This window comes from Bos grunniens, chromosome 19 (genome assembly GCF_055505025.1).
Source record: "Bos grunniens cultivar Pamir isolate PY7600 chromosome 19, Bosgru_T2T1.0, whole genome shotgun sequence".
NCBI lineage: Eukaryota > Metazoa > Chordata > Mammalia > Artiodactyla > Bovidae > Bos > Bos grunniens.
The window spans coordinates 53,080,384-53,096,631 of record NC_141183.1 but is presented as its reverse complement, the minus strand read 5'-3'; the positions used below and the strand labels follow the sequence as shown (position 1 = coordinate 53,096,631).

Sequence of the window (16,248 nt, the reverse complement as noted above, 5' to 3'; positions counted from 1 at the left end):
ACACAGGTCAGTGAGAGAGAGAAAAAGAGAGGCCTGAGCTCTTTTCATTCCTGGGCCGCAGTCAGCACTATCTGGCTTTCTCAACTTTGGAAATAGAAACCCGAAGCGGTCCTGATCAAAAGGATATCCAGCCGTCTTTCCCAGGTCCTTGGGGAGTCTTGGAGCCCTGAGAACACATAGCTTAAATAGCTATGTCATCAGTCAGTGAGACTTGGAAAGGTGCTGGGGCTATATTTCTGTGGTCTCCCTCAACTGACAAGCCGGTGCTGACCCAGCCGCTTGGCTGGCCAGCCCTTCCCACTGGCAGAGATGTCAGAGTAGGGAGATTCTATTTCTGGCTGCTTGATAAGGCTTGGGGAAGTGGGTGTTACAGAAAGGTGCAAGGGGAGAATGAAGGGCATGGTGCAAAAGGGCCTAATAATGCGGAAGAAAGTTTTTGGTAATTTGTCGATGGAATGCCTTTTTCAGGGAGTTAAGATTTTTGACATTTAGTAGAATTTGTCAACCTCTGGATGCTGGAAACAGGATACGTTCCAAAATCTGGCCATGGGCACTTCCCCGGTGGTCCAGATTCAAAGCTTCCATAGCAGGGAACACGGGTTCCATACTTGGTCAGGAAACGAAAACTCCTGCATGCCACATGGCACAGCCAAAAAAAACAAAAAACCAATCTAGCCATGGCATGCCATGGATGCTGCGTTCGGCATATCCCTCACTCTGAACCAGGCACTGAATGCGCACGCGTTCTGCGTATGCTGCCGCATTTAGTCTGCACCAACCCCCACAATGGGGTGTAATCACCCCTCTTCTCAGAGGGAAAAAATGAGATTCAGAAACGTAAGTGACTTGGCCACACAGTGGGTGACAAAGATAGCACGAAAACTTGGGTCTGTCTGAGGCCAGGGGGAGAGCCAGGCTCCCTGCATACCCTCAAAGCATACCCCCATCTTTTCGGCTTCTTCTGCCTTGACCCTGCCATCCCCCTACGCCTGTAGCTACCCCAGTACTGACACTGAAGTCAAGGTGGTAGAGTCTGTATGTGTGTTGCTGGGAGGTGCTGAGTAGTGGGGGACTGACGTGTTACAATCTTGTCACCCTTCTTTTAGTTGGTTAGACATGCCTAGGCATGTTTCAGAGTAGAAAATTTGTTTTGGTTCCTGGATCTCTGAAGAAGGAGGTTCAGATTGAGATCGGATGTGGAAGATTTCTTTCCCTTCCTTCCTAAAAATATTTATTAAGCACCTATTGAGCTCAGCTCTGGGTACTTTCAAATGATAGGACAATTGAATGACATCATGGATCTGGTGTTTTTCTCTGCTGTTTTTCATGTATCCTAGAAACTATCCATATATATCTATCTCTTGAGAGTTACAAAGGTGTCGTAATCTACATACTTACGTGCATCTACCAAATACCTTTTCACAGAAAAGAGAGATGACTTTCCTTCCACTGATTGTCATATAGACTACTTCCTGAACCTGAAGGAAATTCCAGGATCCCAAACACCAGGCCCTAAGCGCTTGCAAATACGTGAGGGAAGAGTTTCAGCCGCCAGCTGTCAGGGGCCTGGGACCAGACCAAGCCTGATAATTTCCAAGCTCTCAGGCAGTAGATCATCTGAGCTGTTCTTTTGGGGTCTTATGTACTCTTTTTTTTTTTTTGGCTGTGCTGGGTCTTTGTTGCTGCACTGGCTTTTCTCTAGTTGCAGTGCTCAGGTTTCTCTTTACGGTGGCTTTTCTTGTTGCAGAGCATGGGCTTTAGGGCACGCGGGCTTCAGAAGCTGCAGCGCATGGGCTCAGTAGGTGTGGCTCCCGGGCTTTAGAGCACAGGCTCAATAGTTGCGGTGCACGCTTTGTTGCTCCTTGGCATGGGGGATCTTCCTGGATCAGGGATCAAACCTGTGTCTCCTGCATTGACAAGCAGATTCTTTCCCACAGAGCCACCGGGGAAGCCTTACAGACTCTGTCGGTCAATTCTGTTTTCTTCCTTTTTTTGGAAAGGCAAACAAGTAACCTACCAGCCATAATAGTCAGCAAGATGGTGTCAGCACCCAGATTCAGACAGCCGCCTCCTCTCACTGTAGTCAAAGTTAATTAATTTCCACTGTACCTTGAACTAGGTCACCCGCAGGTCTGTGCCGGGCCTGACCTGGCTGCTAGGGAGGAAGAGAATTTCTAATCTGGCTCTTGCTGTCCCCAGCAGGAGGGGTGGAGAAGGGGGCTACGTTTCACCTTTATGTGGGCTTGTCTCTCCTCTTCTCCTCCGGGGAGGTGACCGTTTTCAGATCTGTGGGTGGGGAGGAAAATCTTCTCTTCCAAAAATAATGTCTTTCTGTAGCGGGGTTTAAAGCTGGACCAAGCTGCTAGAGCTATTTTTACCCAGCTTGCAGTTCAGGGTGTAAATAGCAACTGCGGCTGTTTTTTTTTTCCCACAATAGGGTCGACGTCTTGGAGGCGAAGGCATTCTGGCGCAGTGAAGAAACAATACAGGTTGTCCTTGGGCCCAGGGGCTGATCCTTGACCACCTGGTCAGTATAGAAACCGGGGTGGCATCTCCATGGTTCTGTTATCTGGGGCTTGGCTGTAAACACCAGGCCCCAGGATAATTCCTGGGCTGAGGCTGATTTAAAGAAGATCTAGGTGGAATCAGGAAGGAGAGTCTTAGACTGAGCAGCTGAGGGTTCCGGGAGCTTGTGTACCTCCGGCTCCCTCTTGCTCGACCTCTTGCCTTAGCAAGCACTTCCTCCCAGGCTGCTGCCGTTGGAGGGTTTCTTGCCCCAAGCCCACCAGATAAGGAACTGAGAAGAGATAGAAAAAAACAAAATCCACTTGAGGCTGCCCGGATGACGGAATGTCTCTAAAAATATATGCCTCCTAGTTCTCAAGTGATTGGCAGCCCTGCGGTCTTCAGCATTGGAAAGTGTCATTTAGAGGGTTGGCTCCCTCGGAAGCTGAGAAACTCACCAAGGCTTTGAGTTATGTCTCCAGTTGGCTTGGGTGTGGTGGGTGGGAAGTTCAGCTTCCCAAAAGACCGTCGTTGGTATTATTGATGAGGGAGATAAACCAGCAAAGCTTGAGATGTGCCCATCACAGTTGGCGATTCTTTATTGCTTTCCTTTGAAGGAACAAATAATCCTCAGTGGCTTTCCTTTAAGGCCAACTTATTTACCCAAATCTTTCCCTGGGGTCTTTCGTCTGAAATTAGACAGGACTTATGAGTCAGCTCTTTGTTATGAATTACACAGTAGCTCCTTGTGGAACTGCCCATTCCTTTCCTCTAGGTACACATTGATCAGAGAATTTCTCAAATACCTACCACATACTCAGAACTGGGCCTTTAGGCACATGGTTCAGGTTTCAGGTTCTTCCTGGAGATGACGTGTAGGGTAAGAAAAGGATTAAGGAACAGGTAAGCAGCTGAGTAATCCCCAAATGGGCTTTTTTGGCAATGATTTTTCTGTGCAGCTCATTGAAATTGATTCTGGGCAGCTGTTAATTGCAAAAACTCACTGCCAATTATTGATAGTTAAAATGACATTGGAGAGCTTTTCATGGTAAAAATAGGGGCAGACAATAGATGAGAAAAGAGCTTTGCATTTGAGGAGAGAGGTTGGGAACATATTGTTTCAATCTGGGTTTCCACTGTCAGCGTGGGTTCTCTCCCAGGACTGACCAGGGAAGCCTATTTCCTGACCTCCAGCAAGAAGTCCGCCCGGGAGCCTCTCAAGATGAGATCAAAGCTTTGTCTTAGCAGCCAGACCAGAGGACATCCATGCTGGGTTCAAGGCATTCTGGTCCTCACTGTGCTCAGAGTCACATTAAAGAGCCAACCCCACAGTTTTTAGTGAAACCTGATGAATTTGACATGTATGATTAGCTAATGTGAGGAATTATTATTGTCCCATTGATATGATAATTTGCCTATGAAACTTCAAAATTATAAACAATGGTTTTCTGGGGAAAGCCTCTTGAAGTGTGAATGGTAAATGTTTACTGTAAAAAACAAACACAAAAAACCCCCCAAAAAACCTGGATCTGGAAAGAGTGCCCTGGTGAATAAAATGAAAACCATGTGCAGTCCCATTGCTAAACTGACTAATTGTTTCGAAAAATGCTTCCAGCTCCAGCCTTGACGTTGGGCAAAGTGGGAACGCTGTACGAGACTTCCTGTCTAATACTTCCCTAGATTTCCTGGAATCCAATTTGAAACACTGTTTCCCCTACATCACCAAGGAGTTAAACCTTGGCTCTGCTCTCTGGTGACTAATAGGCACCTTGTGGCTCTGAGCTCAGCGAGAAAGAAACTGACAGTCGGCGTGGGAAGCGTGTGAGATTTCAGGGCTCTTGCGACGCCTTAGATGGGCCTGGTGCGCAGGAGCAAGGAGGATTGCCATCGAGTGCCCTCAACTATGTCTTTTTACCATGAATTCTTGGTTCTTCCTCTGAACTTTGCATGATTTTTAATGAAGATCTACAGCTCCTTTGGGGGCCTTATGTTACGGTGGTGTGTGAGTTAATTCCATGGAGAAGGATATTTTAAACAGCAAACAAATTTCACCACTTTGAAAAAGAATCCATTTTGATTGAAAACAGAGCGGAATCAACTGACCTGATCAAATCACACTTGATGTGTTTTGGGGGTAGGGGGATATCTTCTTTCTACTCTTGCTGTTTGCTTCCTGGTGAAAGAAGCCTAATTAACACTCACTCCCTTTTGCTTACCTGGAAAGGGAGAGTGGTTTAATAGGACTGTTGCATTTCCCAGGAAAGTCTGTGCCTCTCTTTCTTTCCTCTTGAGAGTTCACACTGCTCCTGCACGGTGGGAAGGGTAGGCCCGTTCTGGCCCACCTGTCCATTGCTAAGTGGCCAGATCTGTCAGATTCTGAGTTTGAGTACTGGGTTCAGTACAGTTCAGTACAATTCAGTTAATTTCAGTCACTCAGTCTTGTCCGACTCTTTGCGACTCCATGGACTGCAGCACGCCAGGCCTCCCTGACCATCACCAACTCCCAGAGCTTACTCAAACTCATATCCATTGAATTGGTGATGCCATCCAACCATCTCATCCTCTGTCGTCCCCTTCTCCTCCCACCTTCAATCTTTCCCAGCATCAGGGTCTTTTCAAATGAGTCAGTTCGTCACATCAGGTGGCCAAATTACTGGAGTTTCAGCTTCAGCATCAGTCCTTCCAATGAATATTTAGGACTGATTTCCTTTAGGATGGACCGATTGGATCTCCTTGCAGTCCGGGCGGCTCTCAAGAGTCTCCTCCAACACCATAGTTCAAAAGAATCAATTCTTCAGTGCTCAGCTTTCTTCACAGTCCAACTCTCACGTCCATACATGACTACTGGAAAAACCATAGCCTTGACTAAACGGACCTCTGTTGGCAAAGTAATGTCTCTGCTTTTTAATATACTATCTAGATTGGTCATAACTTTTCTTCCAAGGAGTATGCGTCTTCTGATTTCATGGCTACAATCACCATCTGCAGTGATTTTGGAGCCCAAAAAGATAGTCTATCACTGTTTCCCCATCTATTTGTCATGAAGTGATGGGACCAGTTGCCAGGATCTTAGTTTTCTGAATGTTGGGTTTTAAACCAACTTTTTCACTCTCCTCTTTCACTTTCATCAAGAGGCTCTTTAGTTCTTCTTTGCTTTCTGCCATAAGGGTGGTGTCATCTGCATATCTGAGGTTATTGATATTTCTCCCAGCAATCTTGATTCCAGCGTGTGCTTCATCCAGCCTGGCACTTGTCATGATGTACTTTGCATATAAGTTAAATAAGCAGGGTGACAATATACAGCCTTGACATACTCCTTTCCCAATTTGGAACCAGTCTGTTGTTCCATGTCCAGTTCTAACTGTTGCTTCTTCCTGCATACAGATTTCTGAGGAGGCAGGAAATGTGGTCTGGTATTCCCATCTCTTGAAGAATTTTCCACAGTTTGTTGTGAACCACACAGTCAAAGGCTTTGGCATAGTCAATAAAGTGGAAGTAGATGTTTTTCTGGAACTCTTTTGCTTTTTCAGTGTTCACTGGCCTGACAATATAAGGCTTCTCTGGTGGCTCAGATGGTAAAGAATCTGCCTGCAATGCAGCAGATGTGAGTTCAATCCCTGGTTCGGGAAGATCCCTTGGAGAAGGGAATGACAACCCACTCCAGTATATTCTTGCCTGGAGAGTTTCATGGACAGAGGAGCCTGGTGGGCTACAGTCCATGGGGTCGCAGAGAGTAGGACAGGACTGAGCGGCTAACACTCTTTCCTGAGTATCAGCTGTACTAGTGAGAAAGGGCATTGTTGGTCCTTGTCTAGCTCACTGCTGTCTTATCTCTGATTAATTTTAAAATCTGCAGAGAAAAGGGGTTAACTACTACTTGGGAGTCTCCTCAAAGACCTCAGCATTGACTGGAGACCTCCTGGTGGTTAGAAAAAGCTTTGTGTTGGGGTGAGATCCTGGCATCTAGATCCACATCACTACTTCCCTACACATCACTGAATTCCTTGGCTGTCAAATGAATAAAGGAGCGTTTACATGTATTCCTTGGAGTTGAAATGTGTCCATTCAGAACTTGTTCATTGAATGCCTACTATGTGCCAGGGGTGATCAAGATGGACCATCTGTTATCACACAGTTTATAATCTAGCTAGTGTGTATCAGAAAATTTAATGTTCCAAGTGAAATAAAACAACCTCAGAAAAGCTTAAGCAATAAAGAAAATTTATTGGCTCATTGGGGAGGCAGGCACAATTTGGTCCAGGACTCAAACAACAGGTTCCATTGCTTGGTCTGCTTTCCCTGGGTGAGATCCATTCATTTGTGGCCACACGATGCAACCCTTCCCCTCTTCTGGCAGCTTCCACAATGGCTGCAGCGGAAATAAGACATACCATTTACCATTTGAGCTAAGAAAAGTCCAAGTCCCAAAATTCCCTACACTGGAGGTCCACTCTGATGAGACCATTCTAGGTCATGTGCATGTGTGCTAAATCATTTCAGTTGTGTCATTTCAGCTCTTTACGACCCTGTGGACCGTAGCCCACCAGGCTCCTCTGTCCATGGGATTCTCCAGGCAAGAATACTGGAGTGGGTTGCTATGCCCTCCTCCAGGAGATCATCCCAACGCAGGGATCAAACCCTGGTCTCTTACATCTCCTGCATTGGCAGGCGGGTTCTTTACCACTAGTGCCAACCGGGGAGCAGGCCATTCCTAAAGCGGTGACTGGGGCTCAGTGTAACGGATGCACTTATGTACTGATGGGCTTAAACTCACTGAAATTCAGGGACCCTCAGTGCGGCCGGGCACCCAGGGTGAAGAACTGTGGGGTGTGGGGCATGGTGGGTGTCCAGGCAGCTGGGAGCAGAGCACCCCCACAGTCATAGTGAGTGTGGCTTTGGGGGCTCCTGAGGCCTTGCCTTGGGCCCCTGGAGGTGTGGGAGGGGCCCACCTACAGATGGGATGGGCCCAGGACCTTCCTGGAGGCAGTATGGGAGGGGACAGCCCTAGGGAGAGCTTTAGGCTGTGCCCTCCCTTCCTACAGCTGTGGGTATAAAGATAAAAAGAAAACTGAAGAAAAAAAAGAAAAATTGGGGGACAAGTCTCAGGAAGAGGCAGCAACCAATAACTGTCCATGATAGAAGGAAAAGGCAATAAGTAAAGTAATTCTGCTCCGAGGGAACACTTCAGCTCACAGAAAACACAGATATCGCATTTTCACCTGGGCGGTCGAGCACAAGCCTCAGAATCAGAGATCTGGATTGCCAGTTCTGTGCAGGGCTCCTTTGCACGGCGGGCCCTCAAGTCATGGAGGTTAGTAGACTGTGCTTCTTGATCTGGCCCCTCAGGAACTGCCCCTCCTATTGGATTCTTCTGCTCTGTGATCCCTCCTTTCTTTCTGGAAAGGAGGCTAAGGTGCTTGAGAGGGCCAAGGTGAGAGCCACACAGCGCCTGTCGCTAAATAAACTGAAGCTAAGTTGGCCTGTGTTTGCTATTCTTTCTGATTTATGGACATTCGGCCAGCAGTTAGGGGTTAAACATTAACCACACTGGGGCAGACTGGGACCACAGGAGACATGAGCCCTGAAGATACACAGGCCTTCAGTGTTCTTTGTCAGTGGGTGTGTGCGTGCGTGCTAAGTCACTTCAGTTGTGTCCGACTCTTTGCGACCCCATGGACTGTGGCCAGCCAGGCTCCTCGGTCCACGGGATTCTCCAGGCAAGAATACTAGAGTGGGTTGCCATGCCCTCCTCCAGGGGATCTTCCTGACCCAGGGATCGAACCCGAGTCTCATGTCTTCTCCATCAGCAGGCTTGTTCTTTACCATTACTGCCACCTGGGAAGTGGTTTGTCAATGTGCAAGGTTCAAAAGATCTGTGTAAAAGAATATGTCACCCAAATGAGCTGAAAACAGACAGAAATGCCATCAGACATGCGGGGTAGGAAGATTACTAAGTACCCAGCTACTTCTCAAGAGTTCACAGTACTTGCCAGGTAACTCAAGAGTACCAGCAGGCCTGAGCAATCCTTCACCTCTTCATTCAACAAATATTTAACGGGTACTTTCTATATAAGAAGTTACAGTAAGAACACATAATCAAGGCTGCCACTTCAATCTTTTTTTTGGAAGAAAGAAGGAATCTCCATTTGTACATAGGTAAATTATTATAAGAAATCAGATTACTATGTGCTGCATAAAATGAACTAAAGACCTCCTTTTATACCAGAGACAGATTGCAGTAAAACTAATTTCATTTAGGGTCAGATGTTGGAGACAGAGGGGGCTGTGGCCAGATTTAAGTGAATCTTGGTTTAAGATAGAAACAAATAAATAGGGTTACATTGAAAGATTGTAATCAATGAAAGTCTTTTTTGGTCTCCCAAATGAATGTGACTCAGTCCTTTGAACATTAAACAGCAACAGTTTATTTGCACATTTCTTATCATTCTTATTCTGAATTTGTCAGTCACTTATTTATTCACTCAGTTATTTGGTCAGACTCTCACTGGAGATTTATGGAAGGCTTGTTATGCATCAAGTACAGTGTCGAAGACCAGGATACAAAACAGAGTGAGACATGGGCCCTACCTTCTAGGAGCATATGAAAAAATAATTATAACAGGAAAGGTGCCCTAACAGAAGCATGTACTGAGTGCTTGGAGGTGAAGTCTTTACAAAGGAGGCGACATTTGAACTTGAAGATAACAGGAGTTTTCTAGGCTGAAATTGCAGATTATCTGAAAAATCTGTTAAGGGAGGAGCCAGCATGGTGTGTGAGGAAATGGTAAATAGTTTGGTATGGAAAGATCTTGAAGTATGTAGGGAGAGTGTCAGGAGAGGAGGTTTAAAAGGTAGGTGAGGGTAAGAGATAAGTCACCAGAGCTTCATACATAGATCTTACTGTGGGCATTGGACTTTATTTTTACAGATAAAAGGAATTTGTTGAAGGGCTTTACGTAAAAGAAGGACAATATTAGGTTTGGGCTTTAAAAAGACGTTCTGTCAGCTGTCTGAAGGAAGAGTTATTGTGGGGAGGGATTGGAGGCAAAGAAATCAACAGGGAGGTATTTCAACACCTAAATCAACAGGCAGTAAATCAACAGGGAGGTGAGAAGTGACAAGGCCTTGATAGCTGAAACAAAGGGAACAGAATGGGCTCAGGGAAGACATGAGAGATTGATGCAACCAATAAGACCTAATGACTGACTGGCGGGAGATGATGTGGGAAAGGAAGAAGTTAAGGATGACTTAAGAAGTTAAGAGTCAGTAGCCAGGACAGCTGAGGAAATGAGGGTTCCATTAAGTACAGTAGGTAAAAGAAGAAGAACAGGTTGGGAAGAAAAATGACATACTGCCTTTAAGATGCCCACGTGACATTCAGATGGGCAAGCCCCATGCGCTGTTAGAAATATCTGTCCAGAGTTGAGCCTAGAGATGGATTAAGATTTAGATAGGTGCTGAGGCTATGGAATTAGACGGCACAGATCAGACCACTGGCCAGCAAAGTTTTTGACATTAGTAGCTTGATAGTCCCCCAAACCCTTAACATAGTACTTTGCATAAAGCAAGCAGTATCTATGTAAAAATCTACAGAAACATACAAAGACATGACAGTTTGGAAATTGCTAGTAATAGCTAGATGCCCAGAGACCTCAAGTTTGAAGTCACTGTAATTTTGAAGACTTATTTTAGGATCAAATGGGCAATAAAAGAGTATAGCTGACAAACTACTATGTATAAAATAAATAAGCAACAAGAATATATTGTACAGCACAGGGAAACAGAGCCCTTATTTTGTAATAACTTTAAATGGAGTGTAATCTATAAAAATGTTGAATCACTGTTTTGTACACCTGAAACTAATATAATATGGTAAATCAGTTCAGTTCAGTTGCTCAGTCGTGTCCGACTCTTTGTGACCCCATGAACTGCAGCACGCCAGGCCTCCCTGTCCATCACCAACTCCCAGAGTCCACCCAAACCCATGTCCATTGAGTCAGTGATACCATCCAACCATCTCATCCTCTGTCGTCCCCTTCTCCTCCTGCCCTCAATTTTTCCCAGCATCAGGGTCTTTTCAAATGAGTCAGCTCTTCTCATCAAGTAGCCAAAATATTGGAGTTTCAGCTTCAGCATCAGTCCTTCCAATGAATATTCAGGACTGATTTCCTTTAGGATGGGCTGGTTGGATCTCCTTGCAGTCCAAGGGGCTCTCAAGAGTCTTCTCCAACACCACAGTTCAAAAGCATCAATTCTTCGGCGCTCAGCTTTCTTTAAAGTCCAACTCTCACATCCATACATGACCACTGGAAAAACCATAGCCTTGACTAGACGGACCTTTGTTAGCAAAGTAATGTCTCTCTGCTTTTTAATATGCTGTCTAGGTTGGTCATAGCTTTTCTTCCAAGGAGCAAGTGTCTTTTTAATTTCATGGCTGCAGTCATCATCTGCAGTGATTTTGGAGCCCAGAAAAATAAAGTCAGCCACTGTTTCCCTATCCATTTGCCATGAAGTGATGGGACTGTATGCCATGATCTTAGTCTTCTGAATGTTGAGCTTTAAGCCAACTTTTTCACTCTCCTCTTTCACTTTCATCAAGAGGCTCTTTAGTTCTTCTTTACTTTCTGCCATAAGGGTGGTGTCATCTGCATATCTGAGGTTATTGATATTTCTCCTGGCAATCTTGATTCCAGCTTGTGCTTCCTCCAGCCCAGCATTTCTCATGATGTACTCTGCATATAAGTTAAATAAGCAGGGTGACAGTATACAGCCTTGACGTACTCCTTTTCCTATTTGGAACCAGTCTGTTGTTCCACGTCCAGTTCTAACAGTTGCTTCCTAACCTGTATATAGATTTCTCAAGAGGCAGGTTAGGTGGTCTGGTATTCCCATCTCTTTCAGAATTTTCCACAGTTTATTGTGATCCACACAGTCAAAGGCTTTGGCATAGTCAATAAGCCAGAAATAGATGTTTTTCTGGAACTCTCTTGCTTTTTCAATGATCCATCGGATGTTGGCAATTTGATCTCTGGTTCCTCTGCCTTTTCTAAAACCAGCTTGAACACTGGAAGTTCACGGTTCCCGTGTTGGTGAAGCCTGGCCTGGAGAATTTTGAGCATTACTTTACCAGCGTGTGAGATGAGTGCAATTGTGTGATTGCAAATCGACTGTATTTCAATTTAAAAAAGAGTACAAGTACCATACTAATATTCGAAGAGATTCTAGCCTTCCCCCAAATTCCATTAAAAGTTCTATTATCCCCTTGTGAAGTATATCTTGGCATTTGGTCTTGCAGAAAAGATACAGGGTTAATACTATCAAATGAAGAAGCTGCTGCTGCTAAGTCGCCTCAGTCGTGTCCGACTCTGTGCAACCCCATAGACGGCAGCCCACCAGGCTCCCCCGTCCCCGGGATTCTCCAGGCAAGAACACTGGAGTGGGTTGCCATTTCCTTCTCCAATGCATGAAAGTGAAAAGTGAAAGTGAAGTCACTCAGTCGTGTCCGACCCTCAGCGACCCCATGGACTGCAGTCTTCCAGGCTCCTCCATCCATGGGATTTTCCAGGCAAGAGTACTGGAGTGGGGTGCCATTGCCTTCTCCAAATGAAGAAGCTGGGGAAGTATAATTTATCAGAATAGGGGAGTTTGGTAGCAGTTGCTGGAACACAGAAATTGGTGTCAATGTATTTGACCCTCAGCAAAGTCATTCTGAGGGCAGCTTCGTGGTGTTTGAGGAACTAAGCAACGTCTTCATCAAGTGTCACACAATGTCACAGTTCTGCATTTGCTCATTCTTTCAACAAACTCTGTTTGAGTACTTTGTATGCTGTAGACACCGTGTTAGGGACAAAAGACATCTTCCCATCCCTCAAAGAGCTCACGGTCCAGTGGAGCTGGGGGTAGGAGGATGTAGAGAAGGGAATACAATTTAAATAGACTGTGAAGTGCTCTGATAGCACTGTATGCAATGAAGACAGAGAAGGACTACCTCACTCAGAGGGTGCGAAATGAGAGTGGCGACATGGTTAGAGAAATCGTTTCAGAAGAGATCACACCTGGGCTAGGTGATGTAAGGAGAGGGTAAGGTTCCAGATCATGGGGAGATCAACTGTAAAGGCAAGTGAAAGTGAGAGTCGCTCAGTCGTGGCGGACTCTTTGTGACCCCCATGGACTATACAGTCTATGGAACTCTCCAGGCCAAAATACTGGAGTGGGTAGCCTTTCCCTTATCCAGGGGATCTTCGCAACCAGGGATTGAACCGGGGTCTCCTGCATTGCAGGCAGATTCTTTACCACCTGAGGGAAATAAAGGCAAGGAAGAACAGAATTCATGATGGTTGGACATAGACTATATGGAGGCAATGCTAAGGGATGAGCTGGGAGAGGTGGACAAGGATTTCATCAGGCCACTAGAAGCCTTTATAAGAAATCTGAACATTTAGCTTGAAAGCAACAGAGCCACCGAAGGATTCTTATAGAGGACTTTTTTTTTTTTTTCTTATAGAGGACTTTAAAGCAAGTCTTCTGCTTTTGACATTTTTCTTCCCTTTCTTTCTTTCTTTTTTTTTTTTTTCCAGCCTGTGTTGCTTCCTTTATTATAAAGAACTTGAGACATGTGCAGGGACATCTTAAACACGTGTAGGTGGCCCCTCTTTTAGAAAGGCAGAGAAGAGCCTCGTCATTAACTCATTCTATTCATTAGTTTTCATGTCTGTTCACCATTTAAACTAGAAAAGACACTGCAAGCTATCTCAGCTAATTGCTAACTGGGGCATGGCACCAACACTACACATACAGTTGAACAAATGACCATATCTTCCTGGTTCTTCCACTGCGCAGGCTCAGTAGGCTTCTTGGGACTGAACAGGTGTGATCTTGTTCGAGAAAAGCGTGTAAACATAGGGCCAGGTTTTGTTAGTCTCGGTTCCTGAAAACTGGTGGAGCACTCCTCGGCTCTTGTACAGCTCGATGACGGGTTTTGCCACATCCTTGTACTGCCTTAGTCTGGCAGCAACTGCTTCCGGTTTGTCATCCTCCTGCTGGACCAGTGGCTCACCAGTGACGTCATCCATGCCATGTACATGAGGTGGGTTGAAGTCCAGGTTATATACCCTTCCACTGGGAGGGTGAATCCAACGTCGGCTGAGACGATCCTTGAGCGTTTCGAATGGAATGTTCAAAGTGATCATTAGATCCAGGTCACATAGTCTGTCCAAGGCTTCAGTCCGAACTAATGTTCGAGGAAAACCATCAAGTAGCCAGTGCTCGCCGCGCCTGTTCTCCAACTCCAACAGCATGAGGCGTGTGATCACATGATCGGGAACCAAAAGGCCTTTCTCTATGTATTGCTTTGCCATATCACCAACTTCCGTGTTGGCCTTGATATTCTCCCGCAAGAAGTGGCCGCTGGAGAGATGCTGAAGGCCAAAGTTCTGGGCTATCCTCTGGCACACGGTGCCCTTGCCCGAGCCCGGCGGCCCAAGGATGACCGCACGCAGGAGTTTGGAAGCCATTGCCTCGGAGAGGAGGGGGAGGCCGAACTGACAACCGGGACAGCGGCCTCGGAGAAGCCCCGGGAACTTTGTTTCTTCTGCCCCTGCCTCTGACACCCTGGGCTCGCGCGGAGATTCGCCGCCGCCCCTGCAGGGGCTTTTTCTTCCCTTTCTGTCCTCACCCCCTTCCTCTCTTCTCTCCTCTTTTCCTCCTCTCTCCCTTGCTCCCTCCCTCCCGCCCTTCCATCCTTCTTCCTTCCTTCAGTCCTCCCCACAAGCCTGCTTTTGGACATCGCGGCTGATCTGGCTGTACCTAAAGGATAAGGGCACGATATATTGTTCATGCTCAGGCTAGAGGAAAAGGAGTTGGAGATGCCTGAGCCTTTGTTGGCAAAAGACTGACAAGATTCCAGAAATAATTCTTATCAGAAAGACTGTTACCTCCAAGGTGTGGACAGGAATCTTCACTGAAGAGAGGTCTACACTCTTGCTGCTTAAATGAGACTCCTGGCCTAAAAGAATCAGCATCTCCTGGGAGCCGGTTAGACAAATAGAATCTCAAGCTCCACCTCAAACCTGACTCAGAATCTGCATTATTAACCAGATGCCTTGGTGATTCCCATGTACATGCAAGTTTGAAAAGCCCTGATTTAAAGATAGGAAAACTGCTTAACTGGTAAAGCCTGTTACCATGTTGCAATCTTAAGTTTTTTTGCATGGCTAATTGATATGTAATCCATTTATCAGCCCCTATGAGTCTGATTTATGTCCAAAAGTAAACTCAGTCAAGGGTTAAACTGTTTGTACTTTACTAAACATTTCCTGGAGAATCCTGTGGAGGGAGGAGCCTGGTAGGCTACAGTCCATGGGGTCGCAAAGAGTGGGACATGACTGAGCAACTTCCCTTCACTTCACTTCAAACATTTCCAAGAAATCTCCTTAGAGCCAGTGAGGTTGAGATCCCTTGAGATGGAGGGCTCGCTCTCTGGCTGATGGGTGAAAGGTTCATTGTTTTTGTGCCATTGGGACAAAATATACATAATATACATTTATCATTTTAACAATTTGGAAGTGTACAATTCAGTAGCAATAAGTCCATTCACATTGTTGTACAACCATCACACCCATCTATCTCTAGAACATTTTCATCTTTCCAAACTGAAACTCTGTATCCACTAAACAGTAACTCCCATTGCCAGGGCCACTAGGGAAATGAGGGTTCCACTAACTACAGTAGGTAATAGAAGAACAGGTTAGAGGAAAGATAAGACATACTGCCTTCAAGATACGCACATGACCTTAGATGGGGAAGTCCCATGGGCTGTTAGAAACACCTGTCTAGAATTGAGCCTAGAGATGGACTAAGGCTTAGGTAAGTGCTGAGGCCAGGAAATTAGATTCCTATGAGTGGAATCATCCAGTATTTTGCTTTTGTGATTGGCTCCGCCCCCCTGCCGCTTAGCATAATGTCATCAAGGTTCATCCATGCTGTAGCTTGTATCAGAATTTCCTTCATTTTGGGAACTTCCCTGGCTAAGAATCCACCTTCCAATACAGTGGTTGTGGGTGTGATCCCTGGTCAGGGAACTAAGATCCCACATGCCTGTGGGGCAACTTAAGTCTGTAACTAGAGAGCTGCTTGCTCTCTAAGACCTCTGCAACTAAGACCCGATGCAGCCAAATAAATGAATTTTTAAAAATTATAAAAAAGAATTCCCTCCCTTTTGAAGGCTAAGTAATATTCCATTCTGTGTATATATTGTATTTTGTTTCCCATTTATCCATCGGTGAACATGTGGGTTTCTCCCATGTTTTGGCTATGGTGAGTAGTGTTGCTACGAACATGGGAGTAGAAAGATTCGTTCTTATGACCAGCATTCATGCCAGGCATGCAGCTCCTTATTTTCCCAGCTTATCCACACTATTTCCTAGTAGTGTGCCACAAGGAAAATGATAACATTCACAGCTAGTGGATGTACTAAGTGAATTTTCTTTAATATGTTAAGCCTCAAGTCAACTCCTCGTTAAGGAAAGGGAATTTGCTGTTGTTTGGAGCGAAACGTCTGTTCCATTTAGCATCTCTGTCTGGGAGCAATGGCCTCCTGGATATAAACAGAGAGCCAGAGCCAAGAAAGATATTAATTCGCAAAGCTCAAGTATTGATTTGGTGACGCCATTCTCTTCCCTGATGCTATTCCTATCAACCCAAATTATCTCTGTGAGTATAGGAAGTGTTTTTTCCCCCGTGTGC

At 45.6% G+C, this 16,248-nt stretch overlaps 1 pseudogene across 1 annotated transcript; it reads right to left on the bottom strand.

Annotated features, from left to right (window-relative positions):
* Positions 1 to 6,709: 6,709 nt before the first annotated feature.
* Positions 6,710 to 15,701, bottom strand: LOC147352671 (adenylate kinase 4, mitochondrial pseudogene; annotated as a pseudogene). The gene has a single exon (XR_015148321.1). The product of XR_015148321.1 is annotated as an adenylate kinase 4, mitochondrial pseudogene (transcript).
* Positions 15,702 to 16,248: the final 547 nt, after the last annotated feature.